The sequence below is a fragment of the Bacillus rossius genome, chromosome 1 (assembly GCF_032445375.1).
Source record: "Bacillus rossius redtenbacheri isolate Brsri chromosome 1, Brsri_v3, whole genome shotgun sequence".
NCBI lineage: Eukaryota > Metazoa > Arthropoda > Insecta > Phasmatodea > Bacillidae > Bacillus > Bacillus rossius.
Window position 1 is genome coordinate 336,342,192 of NC_086330.1, and position 14,130 is coordinate 336,356,321.

Consider the following 14,130-nt stretch of genomic DNA (forward strand, 5'->3'; position numbering starts at 1 on the left):
CCAACTGCTTTCCTGTGTCAATAGCAATAACTTTCTTCTGTTTAGTTTTTTTCATTGTCTCAGCAATTTTTTTCATCTGGGCACAGATGCGCTGCAAGTCAAAATAATTTCAGTTTTGATGATGCCAAACACGCAAATTAAATTTTATATCTGTGCCAAAGTTAAACACTCGTTGAGTTAGTCAATTTGTAACGTGTGTACCTGCGTACACTTGCAAAGTATTGTACCCCTGACTTTTCACGGCATACCACCTGCAACACAGTGAACTGGGCAGGCTTCCCTCGAATAGACGAGACTATTCTTCTTCCAGCTCGTCTGGGAAACCTGCAAGTATAAAAGGGCATGTGCCCAGACTATCAATAAGCAGAACAACTGGGACATCCAGCTGGCAGGCTGCCTCGCTGCTCCGACACCGCTCGCCGGCCTACACCGTCAATCGCCGCGGAGTTGCTGCCGCCCGAGGACCGACAAGACATCGACTGGGTGAGACCTCTACGAGTTGTAACCCAAGATATAGACAGTTCAAGTGGAAGCGTCGCTGGAGTATGCATAAAATCTTTCAGAACGAACATTGACTAAAAACGACGGTTCAGCCACAAGGGCAAAGAGGGCGGGCATTAGCAAACTCCGTGAGGGCCGAGCGAGCGGAAGTATTGACACAATCACGACACTATCAGGACACTATCGCGACGAGATCGCTACACAGTTTGGACTCTAACTCTACCGCCGGTAACGAAGAATCGTAGCCACAAGAGACAGTGAACAAGAAAACCGACTTACGCGTTACTACGAGAATGTGGAGAGAGCTTCACATGGTACCGGGGGAAGAGTAACTAAAACCAACATATAAACTTTGACAGCGTGTATATAATTATAACCTCTGGCAGTAACTATCTGTATTTGTGTTACGTGTAACAGTCAGTAATATTAAGATTAGGTATGGTCCTTGTAACTTTATAAAACTTTGTAAATGGTATAGCCTTAGTAATTGAAATTGACGGCGTTTTGATCGTTAGCTGTGACGAGCGCACGGCTCGTCACAATTAAGGGTATTGTTTTGTTTTGTTGTAATTGTTCAGGAATCGAGCACGTAGTGTTAATTCGTGCGTTTTTTGTTCTAGTGGGAACTTACCACAGCAGTTCGTCTCCACGAGAACCCGACTTGTTTAAGTGTTATGTCAGTTTGAGAATCAATGCAATTCATTTTGGTGTCATTAAGTTTGTCAATAAATTGTTATTGGATCGAATTTAACTTAGCAACTAATTTCATAACCACCCTCAAACATCCCTTTTTCCTCCTTGTTAGGGTTTTCCTAGGTCCTTAGTAAAACCCGCGACAAATTGTTTATATACAGAGTAAGTTTTATAATATGTCAAATCTAATATCCTTTTTTAATCAAAAATTAATTGTTTAATCGTAACAATTGTTACAGAAAATCTTACCAACAATTCACATTCCATCCGGGCCCACGCTTTTTTTTTTGCAGCCAAGTTACCAAAATCAGATTTCTATATGTAACATATTAGCTCTTGGTATACGGCATTTGGTGGGAGTAATTTCGTGAATGCTACGGCAGTCCAGGAACGGAAGTGTGTAACAACCACGGTGCTACCAACTGTGGCGGATGGTGCGAACCAAAGTTCACAAAGGCAATGGTAAACATTTGCTTATTAACTGATTAGTTAACTTTAACCAGTTTTGCAGTATTTTGATATAATTCCTTGCTGCTAATGAGGTCCAAAGCGGACGATTAGTAATTTTTAAAAAAAAATTCACTTTAATCGGAGCCATTTCATTATACAGTTTAAAATTTCTCTCTGCGAATTGAATGATTTTATAGTCCACGTAGCTACTTCGGCAGCAAATTATAGCTGAGGATACGGAAACTACTTGTGATTAGTGTCCATAATGGAAGATTGGAAGTTTAAAATACAATTTGCTTAAATTTATCCCTCTCGACACTATTTTTAAGAGTTCAAGGTTAAAATTCTTGTCAACGTTTCGTGTTTTAAGTGTTTTTACTTCTTGCTCGTTACCAAGGTTGGATTTGAGATATTGCTGGCGAGTACTGAAATATTCACTCACTTTTTTTATGCTCTTTGCAAAATGTTCTAAAGGAGGAACGAGACCAATAATATTGCTCCAAATTCACTCAATATTCCTTTATTAAGTATCAAAGATGGAATAGGATATGAATATCTAACTAAACAACCAAACTGTTTTCGCTTCAAATAGCGGTTAATCATGACTTTACTGTAACGTTACCAAGCTTCTGTTAGTTTTGGACACGACCAACTTTACTCGCAAAAAAGTATGAGCTGAACCTCTTCTTTATGAAATAAGGCAGAAAATTTGCCTTATAGTGACTCTGCAACGTGATTTAAGAAAATGAGCGTTTCCACCCTGTCAGGAAGCCTTAAGAGAGCATGAAAGGGAGATTTCTGCAAATGGCTGAAAGTGATGTAATAGTAGAATATAAAGCTTAGTAAAAACTCACATTCAGAGCGAGTTAAACTACGGCTTACACGATAACTGTTTTAGAATAGATATATACGTCTATTACTAAAGCATTTATAACCAAAATATCCTTTCATACAAAAGGTCTAATTCAAATTCACCAGTTACACTGGCAAAAATATGTTACACTGATGTATTTTGGTTAACTTCCTTTCTCATCCCTTATTTCCTTCCTTCATGGTAGTAGGGATGACTTCCTCTACGCGCATGGGCAACAAATTACGCGAGGTATGCTAGAAGCGAGAGACAGCATCGTAGCTTCGTCTTGTGAGACTCGGCGTAGGTCGCCATGGGTTCGCCCGGTATTGGAACTTTCTAAGAGGCCTGTGTTCTTTGTGTGCAGAAGTAAGTCGGCTTGAAAGTTCGTTAAGCATTCACCGAGGTTGCGCCGAGGCATTCACGGAGGGTCGCGTGAACTCTCCTATTTTACATATGCGTCTATCCCTGAGTGCACATATTTCCAAGTTTGCATGCGTCGCACGCAAGCTGTACGTTGAAAGTAAGCATGGAACTTCGTGAGAGTGCCTTAATAGTTTCCTTTGCACCTCGGGCGCTGATTTAGTCCCATTCGCTGCCTCTGTATGGTTGTACGAGCGCTTACCGCAGGCTCTGTTAGCCTGAGGGGGGGGGGGGGGAGGGCCTTAAGATTATGATTCGTCACGTTTTGTGTTTTCTCTTGATAGGAAGAGTGACTCTTGTAAAGAAGTATATTGTATTGTATAGGAACGCATGGAGGCTGGTCACAGCGCAACCCGAACTAATGAGACACAACTCGTAGGGCTAGCACTTGAAGTTTACTGCAATTCACGTTAGCTTGTACATGCTGGACGTGATATTTTATTTGCCTGTTCATATTATCTGCGCACACATTTTACTTGTTGAACATAAGGATGCATACAGAAAGGATGCACATTTAGCTATGTTTAGAGTGAGAAAGAGACGAGAGACTTCTCACTTTGAGGCTCGTTATGTATGTACCGAGGAGCCAAGTATTTTGTAATTCACTTATGCTCTTAAATGCCAATGCGCATGGTTTGTGTAGAATGTAGATAGCGTGTTTATGCGCAGGAAATGACTGGAGAAAATAATGTACTTAAAACTTTTGAGTTTAGCACTCTTTGTAAACATAATTTGTAAAGCACTACATAAGTCTCTTATTTCTCGTTAATTCTCGAATGGGTAAAACAAACGTAAGAGTGCTCATGGGCAGGAAATGTGACGTTAACGCATACAGTTTTAAACCGTTGAACTAAAACGTCACGCACATTCGTGTATTATCTCGTATTGTATTTATATTGGTATTATCATATATTCACACGTTTATTGGATAACTTAGCGGTCTCTGACGGTGACTGGTTATGATATGATTATCATACTTTGGTAAAGGCAATTAAATAATTTCAATCTGATTTGTATGTTTACCTTAAGTTGGTTTCAGACCGACGTAATAACTGATTTAGACGCACACGTCTCAGATCAAGATGAAAGTCGCAGGGGATGTGGTTAGGGTCCATCCTTCCATGTGCACAATTGGTTTGTGTGGGGCATTTTATTAGACACTAGCTAAACCCGGCCACGCTTTGCTGTGGCACAGTTTAATATTAATTCATTGTTTAATTTAATATTTTACTGTGCATGGCTGTGGAATGTAATAGAAGAAATAAAAATGTGTTTAGCTTAAATATTTTTATTGTAAAGCTAATGGAAGGACTACATTCCTTGTTTTCCCATTCCCATTCCCATTCCCATTCATTAGATATTCATAATTTTTAACGCTAGTAAATAAACTCTAATTTTTTGGCATTTCTTAAGTAAAAATATACAATTTTTATCCCATTTTTACGTTAATATTTTTAATATTGTAATTAAAATTAATATTTTTATGTACAAAATGAGGAGTGGACGTAGTTATAAAATAATATTCATGGATTTTATTTTTTAAATCTTAAATTTTTTCTTAATACAATGAAATATTAGTTCTGTAATTATTGTTCCATTCATAATTGTTTACACAGAATGTATTGAAAAAAAATTAAGTCAATTTATATAAAACCTTCTATGAAAGTTATACTGACTGTTTCATTGATAAAATTACTAAGAAATATATAAAAAAATATAAGTTTTAAAAGCGAATAAAAATTTATAATTAACCAAAATAAACTCAAAATAAACAAATGTATACTTTTAAAAAATGTAATTAAATTAATTAAAATGTGAAGTTTTTATTGTAAACAAATAAATATGAAAAACACATTTCCAGTGTCACATGCTGTGCGATGCCCAGAAACATAAAACTTCTGCAATATTTTATGAGAAAAAGCAGCTAATAATAGGGTAGCTCAACTCACAACGATAGAATGTGGTTAAGTGTCGAAAAACGTGTCTTAGTTAATATATATACTTTAAGAGGATTTTTCGGCCTTGAAAATTTTCGCACAACACAGAAAACACGATTTTTCATACTTTGGCACCATAAGGTTTAATGATAGTAGCCTACATAATTCATATTTCCAGTGAAAAAATAAAGTTAAATTATTTCCAAAATAAAAAAAATTATATGAATACAAAATTCTGAAAATAGTGTTTCATTAAATCACAATTTTTTATAAAACATAAGTTTACTCACTTTACAGATGAAATCCAACCAATTACATTCTTTAATTAAACATTTATAAATGATACCATACACATAAACTGGTCACAGTGACACATTTTGTGCTTAATCAATATTTGGCTTATTAGAAAACAAAACAAAAGTGTTAAAAGATTATTGTTGGAAAAATCAACAAACACATTTTGCTATGACAACAGGGTTTGATATATCAACAATTATCATAACAACGTACGTGATTATAACAAATTATAATAGCAATATATAAGATATAAGCTATAAGATAAGAATTATTTAATTTTCAAATGTATTGTACGAAATGTATTTTTTAATTTAAACGTATTTTTATCAATAGAGTCGAAAGAATATACTTTCAAAATAAATAAAGTTTTTTATTCTTTCTTGAAATATATACATATATATATATATATATATATATATATATATATTTGTGTGTATAATAGTCGTCAAGGCACAATGGTCGAGTAGCCTGATGTGCTTGAACTTCGACAATATGGTACAGCATCGTCGAGCGTGGTCACAACTAAGTTGGGTGACCATGATATTTAGTTATAGAAACTTTTTTTTCCGACTTTTCCGGTGGATTTTCCCAAACTTTTATTTCATATAAACACTCTTCTGTTAAGATGCAATGTTCTGTAAAAATTTCAATCCAAACCATCGTATACTTTCCGAGTTTTGCGGCCAAATACATACGGAAGCTAAATTTTTATATATATAGATTACACATTCAGTATACATAACACATCACTAACATGGTACATAACATCATGTGGTACAGCAAGAAACAAGGAACCTGATATGAACACATGACTATACGTCACCGCACACCATGTACACCTTAGCTAGCTCCACTTAAATAAACCGCTCCATGGACGATGCGGTCTACGGCTCCATGCTGAAGTTTTAGCGAGCACTAACTCCACTAGGGACAACAGCTAGCACAAGACGCTATAATATAGCACTCTGTGTGTGTGAGTGAGGTGTATGTGTGAGTGTAGTGTGTTGTGATTGTTGTGTGGTGTGTGAGTGTGGTGTGTGGGGTGTGTGTGGTGTGTGGTGTTTGTGTGTTTTGTGTTTATTGTGTGTGTAGTGTATGTGTTAGATGTGTTTCTTTTTGCAACACGTGGGTCCGCCATGTTGACGACTTCGGTTCGGCGGCACGATGACGGGTTCTCCCGTCTGTGTGCCTCATTGTGCTATTCTCAAATACTAACCACAAGCCGCAGGCGGAGTTCTACCGCAGTTCGTCGCTCATGACAACATTTCGTCTTATTTCCGAACACCTGTGCACTAGGCTACAATCACCGGACACATGAATGAACTAGTCAAATCGCAGGCACTGTCATTGACGGGCATAGCCTCGCAACTGGGGAGCTTGTAAAATGTCGATCAGGTTGTAGAGAGCGCCCGTGGCTTGTACACAGTTAGCGTTAGAGAATACCAGGACACGCCCCGCAGGCGGTAAACCCGACAGCACTCACGCCTACCGCCTACTCGCAGTGTGCATTTCAGAATCGAGCCTCTGGTTTAAGCACGAAACCCCTGGACAAAAACTGTAAGTAGTAAACATACGTGAGTTTTCAATAAATGGTCCATATGACTGACCAGCACCACTTCGCATAGGTAGTTTAAAATAAAGTATGTTTTGACAAAACATTTCTCTCAGGCGTGCTTCACTTTGCTTTTATACTTGGGACTGCGAGTGTTTATGCACACTTGCTCTCGGGTCATTGAGCAGAGATATTTACTGCTGTGAGTTGTCTGTCTTCGGATCCTTTAAGGTTTTAGTCATCCATCTCATCTACAAAAATTTTCAGGCGAGTTTATGACTGGCAAGTGATTGTGTGCGTGAATGTGTGGTTTTGAGTAAGCGTGCATGTTTGTGTGCATGAGCAACTGTGTGTGCATGTTAGCTTGTTAGTGTGCGGATTATGTGCTGGCGTGTACATTTTGTGTGCGTACATTTGCAGTAGCGGCCCTAGGCTTTTGCGGGTCCAGGGATATTCACTTTTATGGAGGCCCTCCCCTGGAAAATTTCTCTTTCGTAATTTTACAATTATTGGTGCTTGCCAGTACATTGATTCTCATAATGAACCTGTTTCGAATAAACCTTCCTTGGTGCAAGGCCGCCAACATAAATCATTCACTTCCTCTCAGAGATTTAACGGGATTCGTAAACGCGAACGTTCGTGGCGCGAGAGATAGACTGCCGTTTCTTGAAAGAATTTAAAGAATTAATTAAAGAAAACGGATATCAGAGAACTCATTAAAGCGCTTCGGAAGAGACTGGGTGCTAATCCCGCGGACTCTTCTCTGGAGGGAAAGGCTTGGGCTGATTGCGAGACGACGTTCCAGCAAAGACAGCTAGCTCGTCGTCAATCACTTTGCTTGCTCGCTGCAAGTTGCATGGCCGGTGTCTCTCGGTGTCTCTGACCCTCCGCCATGTAATCTCTGGCTCCTCAAACCTCAAACCGCACGCTAACACGCACCTACAGATTATACTTGATTCGGCATATGCTTAAAGGGTCTCAGCCCAAGCAACCCAGTTTTGAGAAAAAAAAACTAATAAATCCGTCTCTAAGCAACCCTTTTTAGCATTCTTTCAGAATTTCTCTAGCTAATATTAGCTACCCCGCGCTGTGACACAATCAATTTTAGCATAGATGAAGCTATCCTATAACATGCGATTTTCATGCTTAACTCACTTTGCAATTTTGTTGTGACTGAGGCCCATTTAGCATGTGCCGATTCATTTGTTTCATTTGTCTTTCAGCATTTTCTAATATTTATTTTTTTTAAACTGCAGTATAATTTTTTATGTTTGAATTACATGCTATTTTGACAGTCGCTAAACTGACTATTGCCAGCCAATCACGGACTTAATTTTTTTTTACATTAACTTTTGAACAGAAAGGTAATTACAAATTTTACTTATTAAAGAAGTTGACATGTAGAAAAAAAAACTTTATAAGTGTTTGTTTTGATGTTAATGTAAATGATTAGCCTTGTAGTTATTACTGTGCTATTTTTTTTTTGTTAGTTACTGCTGTCGTCTGTTGTCGTCTGAGACATCACAGAGGCAACGGATATTTTAAAAAATTTCAGTTGATTCTACCCGTTTTGGGAGATTTGAAAGCTACGGTCCCTTCAGCTCAGCCGCCATTGTGGTCAGTCATGTAATTTTGAGCTGCGGTCAAATCGAATTTTGGAAGCCATCCCTACCAACGTAGCCTACACTCATTGTTGTACGCTACAGACCTTGTAGTGCGAGAATGCACATAGCAACCCTAGTATAAGGCCTGGTACACATGGAGCTTTGTAACGCGCATTAGTGGAATGCCTAGGTCATGTTTGGTTCCAACGCGCGATCCGAGATTCAATTTCCTAACGAGCGTTCAACGCGCGTATTGAAGTACCTGGAGTCGAGTGTCACTGTTCAGTTTGACGCGCGCCTCGACTTTTCCTACTGCATGCAGAGAACGTCCGCTTCAGGTAATAACGAAGCACTCAAAAGAAAAAAGACGGTTTTGTAGCCATCAAAAAAAAATCAATAACCACCCCACTAAACATATTGTCTTGACATGAAAATGATTTAAGTGTACACGGAGTTGGCTTATTAGATTGAGCAGGCATTTTTCACGAAAAAATTTGAATGCCCAGTGAGTTCTTCCTTGTGATTGGCGGCCGTCTAGTGAGGGAGCCGTTGCCTTATTTGACCAAGCCACTCAGGGCGCGCTTGCTCCCGCACTGAATTACAGTGACTAGTTTTCTAACTGTAGACATATACCTGAGAGGCAACACCCCCCCCCCCCCCAATCACGGAAACACTGACGATTCTACAGTGTTTTAACTTTCAGCTAATCTCAGAATATTTTCGCGAAATATGCATGGCCCTACTAATTAGTGACAGCATTATTGTATTGGGACCTTACTGACTTAGGAGATACATTGAAACATTTATTCTTAGTCTCTACCTTTCAATTTAATTTTTTTTCCTATTTGTTTTCATTTGGGCATTAAGTTAACCATATTTACATATTTATTATACAAAAAAGTGTAATAGTTTTGGTCTCAACAACCCCGCATATACTATTGGCATATGAATAACTGCACAGCAGACTACAGCGGCCATTTAAGATACAACGCGTTTATTAAAAAACAATCACAATTAATGATTTTATCGAGACTACAAAAATTATTTTTGTGTCTTCGGAAAGTAACTTGCTAGACTGTGTGTAAAAGTCTGCGTTCTGTGACTTTTCCACAATTTGACAGTTCTAAGAAGTGGTACAGACTGTCTACGTATCCTTCTGTCTATGTTGTTCTGTCGACAGTTTCCGTAAACAACAGCATGTTGTTGTCAATTGCTTTTAAGCAATCACGTGTTGCTTTGTGAGTGACAGTCGGAGGATGGGTTCCAGTAACCAAACTACAGTTGAGAACTGTCATCTAATGAGACATCTTACACGACACAGACTCTAACCAAAAATGTTATGGTGACTAAAAGACTGTATTTTTGAGTGAGGACTATTTATTCATAAAAATAAATCAGAGAAATGCACAGAACGGGCCCGTGCTGCGGATTTTTCGTGAAATCGTCGGGATAAAATCATAAAGTGTTTCGTATTAATATTTATTTTTACTGTCAATCTCTTTAATACAATGGTTATACAGAGTAGTATAAAGGATACAGAACAGATAAGTCACAAGTTTCTCGCATACTGTATAGCAAGAGTCTGTGGTAACTATGCATAAGATGAAAATTACGGCGAGCACGATGATACCACATGCAAAACAAATACTGTGGGACAAACTCATACAGACATGATCTTGTGGGCTCAACCATTATTGACGCATTATTAGTCTCGTAGTTATTAACGATTTAAATTAGAGTTTTTTTTTTTGCTACACAAGTTTGACTGACTATTACTGTAAAGAGTGAACAGAAGTTTTCACGTCAAAAAAAATCGTAGTGGTAGGCATAAAAAGAATTAAAATTTTGTAATCAAATTTTTAGACGCGTTCAAAAAATATCTCCGGTATTTGGCCGAACTGTAATTACTGCTAAGGTGTTTTCTAATCAAAAAGCTGAACTTTATATATAACATTTATATAAATTATTCCATTGAAATAATTCGCGGTAGTTACACGTCACAAAAATATGTGGGAAATAAAGTACTACTCCCAATTGTTTCAATGAAATAATTTTTCTGCGTTGTGGTTGTAGAACATCATTAATGAAACATAATGAAGACGCTCAGTGTACCATTTAAAAGATTTCTTTCTCTGTTATTTACGACAAAAATGTTGTTCAGCCCACTTCAAAGGTGTATACCAGACTAAGGAAGCACTTTGGACCATAAGTCGTAGAGAGGTTTTTCGACTTTTTTGCTGCAACATAATTTTATCGGTCGAATTCAGACTCCTCCCGGATATAGTTATATGTAGAGACCTGAAAAATTCGCCGGTTCATTTCGTGTTTTCCTAAAAATTCAAATTATTATACCTTAGTGCTGCTTCTGCAACTGGTTTACTGTTAATCTGGAGGACTGAGGGCCAATTAGAGACCCTCACTCATAGAAGTGTCGAATCACAGACCACCCGTCGAGACGACTCACAAGTCAGCAGCCAATGAACAGTTGGCATTTGCCCGAGTGTCTAGAGGATATTGGAGTCATCCTGAAGGTCATTGAACCCGCGAATTTTTCCGGTCTCTAGTTATATGATGCGTGTGTGTGTGTGTGTGTTTTTTTTTGCAATTATTTTTGATCATAACTAAAATGAAAGATTGGTAGTATGCTTCCCGGAAAGCACAGTTCCGGATGTCGCGCGGACGCGTATTTTCGGCTGCAGGCGCGGACAGGGCGGCGGTTGCTTCGCTTCTGTGCGCCGAGACTGGTTCTGCGGCTCGCGGCTTCTCAGATCAGGCGTTCAGATGAGCGGGGCTCAGCAACGCAGGGGCTGTAATGGGAATCAGTGGACGGACAAATTGCTTGGCTACGGTTCCTCCCCCTCCCTTCCCTTTTCCCACCCGCTACCCTTCACTCACACTCCCAATTCCCTCCTCCACAGGCCCATCTGTACGTCCAGCGCCTCCCTCCAAATCCCGGCCCGCTGGGACGCGGTGAATATTTCAAGCGGGCCGCGAGGTGAGTCCATCGCAGTTGCGGCATTGTCCGTCGCCTGCCAGATTTCGGTGTCAGGACCAAGTGGAACACCGCAGTGTTGTCGTGGAAGCGAAACGTCCTTGTGGCCGGTAGGGTAAGGAGAGAAGATGACGTCATCGGACAGTATGACCAAAAATTGTGAAGCTCAGAGGGCCTACTTTGTCCGATTTCAAATGTTACCAACGGCCTTCTTTAAAATAGCATACTTCGATTGCCATATTTTGGTGGAATTTTGTTTTCTGGTGACAAGTAACACTAGGAGGGAGAAAAACAGTTTACAGACCTTTATTGAAATTTGTTGTATGTATAAATGTTACATACACCCAACTAGTATTGTTTTTCTACTGTCATGATTACTGAACAAAACCTTATTTTTTTATACTTTGCAGTCGATACTTTATTGCGTTAATATGATAAAATAAAATATCTATTATAACTAATAAATAGTTTCGTCAATTTTTGTGGCTAGGAAGGAAATGCATTTTTGGTTTTAATTCGCATAATTTATTTTTTGTAAGACGCTATTAAGTTCCTCATCATATAATTAAAACATGATAAGTAGATCCGATTTATCGCCTAAGTTTTTCCCTTGCATATCTAATTACTTAATGTGAGTTCAAATATTATAAGATTGCATTTACATCCTCAAACGTTTTAGTACATAAGAAAACAATCACATACCCAAAGCAATGTAATGCGAGTAGTATAGGAATGGGCATACTGGGGCAGGGTCCAGGGTGTGGTGTCTGTGGTGTTTTCCGCCATCTTGGATTGTGACGTCACGGCGGCCATCTTGGAGGAGTGTAACGGGACACAACGTAACGGGACAAGTTTGACCTTGACCTTTGATCCTCAAAATTCGCCAAAATTGGGCAAAAATTGCCCAAAATTCCTCAAAATTCGTCAAAATTTACATTTCTGTGGAAAAAAATTCCGCCAAAAAATCTCAAATAATTCCACAATCCAAAAATTAGGATTTCGAAAATCCTCAAAAGTCGTTTTACCCTAGAAAGAACCCAAATTCCTAAAAGAGGCTTAAGCATCCTTGTCTACAGCCTCCGATAAGCCTCTGACGTCATCTAGGATTATGACCGCCATCTTGGATGAGTGTAACGGGACATAATGTAACGGGACACATCGTAACGGGACAAGAAGATCACGGCGGCCATTTTGGATCCGCCATCTTGGATACGCCATATTGGATGACGTCATTTTGTTCTCGAACATTCCGGCGATGTGTTATCCGCCATTTTGAATGATGACGTCACCGTTGCAATTATCGTTATGGTCGCCATCTTTAAATTTGGACGCCATCTTGAAAATCTTTAATTATTATCCGATTTTAATGGAAAAAATTCCAAAATTCATCAAAAAATTAACTTATTCGAATTCTGATTGATTATATCGATTACCGTCCTCGGTTCGAACCCGGTGAGTGCAAAAAAAACTAAAAATGGCGACAGGCTCCTTCCTCAATGGTGGATGCAGGCAGACTGACTCCTATCACTTTTTTTCAAAGCATATATATCGTCACCTAGTATGACGTCATGTCCGCCATCTTTAAAATCCATAATTTTAATGCTAGAGATTCGGGAAAAATTTAAAAATCATTAAAAAAATTAACTAATCGAATTAAATAATAAAAAAATCCTTATAACCACCGTTGCACTTTTCGTAACGGCCACCATCATTTAATCAAGAAACTGGAGGTCACCATTATGTTTTCATCCGCTAGAGTGTGCTGATACCATGTTAGTATACTTAACCGGTCACCACACCTTTAACCTTGACCTTGAAATTTGACCTTGACCTTGATATTTTACCTTGACCTTTGACCTTGACCTTGAAATTTGACCTTGACCTTGAACTTTGACCTTGACCTTGAAATTTTACTTTGTCCTTGTCGACCATCATGGATTCGACATTTTATGTTCAGTACATGCTACCAGGAGCTACCACCTGCTGGAGTACGCCATCTTGTGTGTGTGTGTACTTGTACTATAGAGTACATTTCCATCTGGATAATTTTATTCTAACCCGCTACAGTGCAGTAATCATTTATTATAGAGGTGCCCCCCGCCATCTTGAAATACGGCCGCCATCTTGAAATCATGTAATAATGTAGCTAGAAAAGCGGGAAAAAATCCAAAATTCATTAAATAAATCACTCATTAACTTACATATTGATTCGATCGATTCCTGTCCTCGGTTCGATACCCGATCGATGCAATAATGTTTAATATTATGTAAAAAATAATAACTTCAATAAACCATGTTCAACATTCATAAAGAGACTTTAAATCCTCTACTACCATCATCCTATAAGCCATCAAGACCACCATATTGGAAATTCGTAATTGTAATGCTAGAGATTCGGGAAAAAGTTCAATATTCATTAAATAAATTCGTAATCTATATACTGATTGATTAGATCGACTAAGGTCCTTGGTTCGATCCCTGGCCGATACAAAACAACTTTAATTTCAAAAAAGTACCAGAAAAGTGTAAGGTTCGAGAAATAAAACACCACAAAGTCTTTTACAAACATAATATTTACTACACAATTTCTTTCCTACTACAGAATCACTTGCGAAAGCCAGCAAACTTATAAACATTTAGCCCCGCATAGACGTGCAACGACTACTTCTTAGCTCCAAATGGCTCCCACAGCTCCAACAGCCTCCAAATGCTTAACACAGCTCCAAATGGCTCCAAATGCTCCAAACGGCTCCAAATGCTTCAAAAGGCTCCAAATGCTCCAACAGCTCCAAAAAAAGGCTCCAAATTCTCCAATAGCCTCCAAATGCTTA